This window comes from Nicotiana tomentosiformis, chromosome 12 (assembly GCF_000390325.3).
Source record: "Nicotiana tomentosiformis chromosome 12, ASM39032v3, whole genome shotgun sequence".
Lineage (NCBI taxonomy): Eukaryota > Viridiplantae > Streptophyta > Magnoliopsida > Solanales > Solanaceae > Nicotiana > Nicotiana tomentosiformis.
Genome location: NC_090823.1, coordinates 75,602,939 through 75,606,921, shown reverse-complemented (window position 1 = coordinate 75,606,921; position 3,983 = coordinate 75,602,939). Strand labels below are relative to the sequence as shown.

Sequence of the window (3,983 nt, the reverse complement as noted above, 5' to 3'; positions counted from 1 at the left end):
ATATAAATGCTTCCTTGTTATACTTTGCATATCTCCCTATCTTCTTTTTTTTATCTTGTCCCACTTTTTGAAAAAATAGTTCATGATTCATACTAGGCATGTGGAGCTAATCCCTTTGGTCAAATTTCTATTTTTGTTTTCAGGCATCGGACCTGAGTAGCACGAGCCTCGCGGATAAGACAGCTAGCTCTATATCTCCAACTTATACTTCTGGTGAGACTCCACTTTTGATATCGTAGAGTAGCATTTACTTTATCCTCTTGAGTCACTGGGACCTGTCTTGATTGAATATTTCATTTCGTGTCATAGATTACATAAACAGTAGTAGTTTATTCCTTTGGGTTATAAGTTATGGTTAGTTATATAACATGCATGAATGAATAATTACCTTTATGTCTTTTGTTTAACGAAAAACTTTATTTAAAGGTTAAGTTTCATGCATGAATTTTATTGTTTAAAATGCTTATATTTTGAAAGGCTTCCCTATACATATAAGAGAGAGTTTATATATGGGTTTGGTTCACTGGAGTCGGGTAGTATACTGAGTGCCGATCACATGAATTTTGGATCGTGACAGAATGAACATTGAAAAGGGTCGGATATATCCCTTTACTTTTATTTATTATTTAATCACGACACCCGTTAAATTGTTTGATTATTTATACCATTATCATTAGGCAAATAGAACCAACACGTGGCGCACTTTGAAGGAAAGACCCAACCCACCACTCAAAAAAAAATGATACTCGATCCAAATGGGCTATATCTGACCCTTTTTCGTTTTCTATTCAATCTTATGGTCCTCCTCCTTGTACCATTGCAACCAGAGCTAAAGCACTCAAAGTATTCATCTTTCTTCTTCTCTGCTTCTGTAATTTTTTTCTTCCTCACCTTTCTCTCCATAATATTTTTCTTCCTCATCAAATGGTAAAAGACTGTGAGCCAGAGATAAAGATGAATTCACTCCAACTTTGGGGAGCCACACTAACAGTAGAGATGCCAGTAGGATTTTCATATCCTCCAACAACAAAGCACTGCCTGAACTCAAAAACTCAACAAATACAAGAGAAAAAAAAAATATTGCCGATTGTAAATATCAACTTAAGCCTACTAAAGCTGAATCCAACTTCACCACCAGATGCATAATACTAAAACCATGTAAGCATATTTCCACTCCTACTTTTGAAAAGTACAAAGACCGACATGCCTCTTAATCAATAACAAAGCCTTGGCGTGACGAAACATGAACTGTAAAATAGTTCCAACTAGCGTATTTCGAGAGAATATGTCTAGTAAATTGTTGTAGTTGCTTCTCGAGATAATTACAACACCTAAATTATTTACGATCAGTAGACAATACTCAGTTAAATATAGAAGATGTAGTGGAAAGAATTCCGACCATTGGAAAAATCATAACTTTAGGTATCCTTAATCTTGTCTCCTATTTCATCCTCGTTAGTTGATAATTTTACTATTTTCAGTATTTGTTAGTTAATTTATTTATTTAACATAAATATTACAATCTTTATAACTAGGAATTATTTGAACGAAGCCAAGCCTTATTTCTTTGTGGGATTCAAATCTAAACTCTTAAACCGGATTATATTTACAGCGACTACTTATTTTTCAGGATTAGAGTTGAGCGTGATAAATTGTCGAACCGTATTTCCAGTTATGAGTAATTCTATTTGTAGCATGATGAAGCCATTAATGGAATTTTGACATAAGGGATCAAGTTATTTTTCAGAAATGACCACAATCAATTGCAGGATTCACTCCCCCCACCCCGTCTTTTCTTTTTCCATAGACAAAAAGTAATATGCTTGTGTAGGCAAAGCAATTTTCAGGTGTACTTGGTACAACAAAAATAACTTTTTTCAATTGCAAACAAGTTAAATCAATTATATGAATTCACTGTCCCTGAGCGTGTAAATTCATTCAGTCCAAAAAGTTTGAAATACATTTGATACTAAAGTAAAAATGAGAGGCTAAGTTGTTGAAGTTCTTGAATAAGAAAGTGAAGTTATACAACAGAAGTGTCCATGACTAAAATTAAAAGACAATAGAAACCAAAAATCAAAATTGTTAATGCAACATTAATGTGAAAAATCTTGGGATTACTACCAGCGTTTGGTATAGTAATGTACAAGACACCATCTTTAACCTCAGCCTTAATCTTGTCAAAGTCAACATTCTCAGGCAATGCAATTCTTGTACTATACTTTCCATAGCTCTTAGCAGACCATTCATCCTCACTATTCTTCTTGGCCACTTTCTCAGCTTTCACAACCAACATTTTCTCTTGCACCTAAACCTTCACATCCTCTTTGGTCATGCCTGGCATATCAAATCACATTTTGTATTCTCCTTCAATTTCCTTTATCTCCTTCCTCTTCTGTACCCAGCATCTTCTTCTGCAACCCAATTCCCATTTAAAGCAAAAGGGTCTGTCCATCATTTGCTGCACTGTCCTTGCTGTTGGGAACCTATCCCACAACCCTGTCACAAATATTCAAGAAAGGTAAAAAACAAACTATTCAGATAATAAATTTGAGAAAGGTACGTAATGTATGCCATTTTGGTACATGTTTAGCTAGAGCCGGATACAAGATTTGAATGAGTTTGAAATTTTACCTCATCCAATTTAATTTATTCCATTCAAAATTTATTATTTTTATTTGTTTAATACATTTTTTAGCACACATACATGATAGGAGCAAAAATCTACTGACTTATAAGCTAGATCCGCCCCTGTATTCAAGGTAACTAAATGTACGAATGTTAGGAAAAATGGCTCAAAAATGAAAAGAATACGATAAATTGAACCCATATTATTTTAATAACTCAACCAATTCACCAAGTTTAGAAGGATTGAATTTGTGATTCGGTTACTTATTTGACCCAACGGCTTGAGATCGAGATGACCTATCAAACTATTGAGTTTGCCAAAATAGTACAACTCAGTAAGTCAAAATGCAATCCCACCTTAGACATACAAAATCAACATTGAGAATGTAAATTTTTGGAAGAACTTATGCTCATAAATTAAGACAAATACAACTTCCATATTTTTCTTGGAAAAAAGGGATGTTGTGTCATGTTATGATATGTCACTTCACTCATTATAACACAAGCAAATTTTAAACAAGTTAAGTTATAACTCATTTTTTAATTTTACTTATTTTGACGTGTCCAAATTTGACTCAAGTATGCAACCACTATCCATCATCAAGCACTTTGACATCGTGCACAAAACAAAACACAGTAGATAATAATTAAAAATATATATATGTACAAAAGGGAATGTTTTGAATCTTACCAACAGGGGCCAACTGGGGTGATCTCTTTCTGGGTTATTGGTGATTGTTCTGTCTTTGCAAGTTTTCAAGATTGTGTCTTTCATCAACTGACATGGCCTTCACTTTGTTATTTCCACCTCTACTAGATATTGGAACAGAGTAGTATGAAAGTTCTAGATTGTTGACTGAAAATGGAAAAGGTTGAGAAATTGAAAATCTTGATAAGCAGTGAGCCATGTTGTTGTTATCTTTGAAACTTCAGTTGCAAATTGTACACGGATAAAATCGAACTCAGGATTTGACCGGGCATCTAATACGATAATTTGGGATCGAGAGATGGTGATAAAATCCCGAAGATCGGTTCCTGCTTTACCGAATTAGCCATCGGAACCATCAGACTTGCCCTCGAGCTTATCGAGGTCATAACCGGTCCCGGTCATAACGGTCTCAAGGAATATATTATCAGCTTATCCGACAGGGGTCCGAAATTCCTGTAACTAGCCGGGCATTACGGCAAAAATTATGGAACACACCAAAAAAGGGACCAACGATCAATAAATCAAGGACCTTTTTACCTTTTATGGAATAATAGAATAATACCTTAAAAGTAGGTTCCCCTAATATATAAAGGGGGCCTCACAATTCATGAAAGACATTGTAACATACACTCATAAGCAATACATT

At 34.5% G+C, this 3,983-nt stretch overlaps 1 pseudogene; it reads right to left on the bottom strand.

The window, feature by feature from the left end:
- Positions 1 to 2,014: 2,014 nt before the first annotated feature.
- LOC104101074 (small heat shock protein, chloroplastic-like) lies at positions 2,015 to 3,563 on the bottom strand (annotated as a pseudogene).
- Between the last annotated feature and the right edge of the window lie 420 nt (positions 3,564 to 3,983).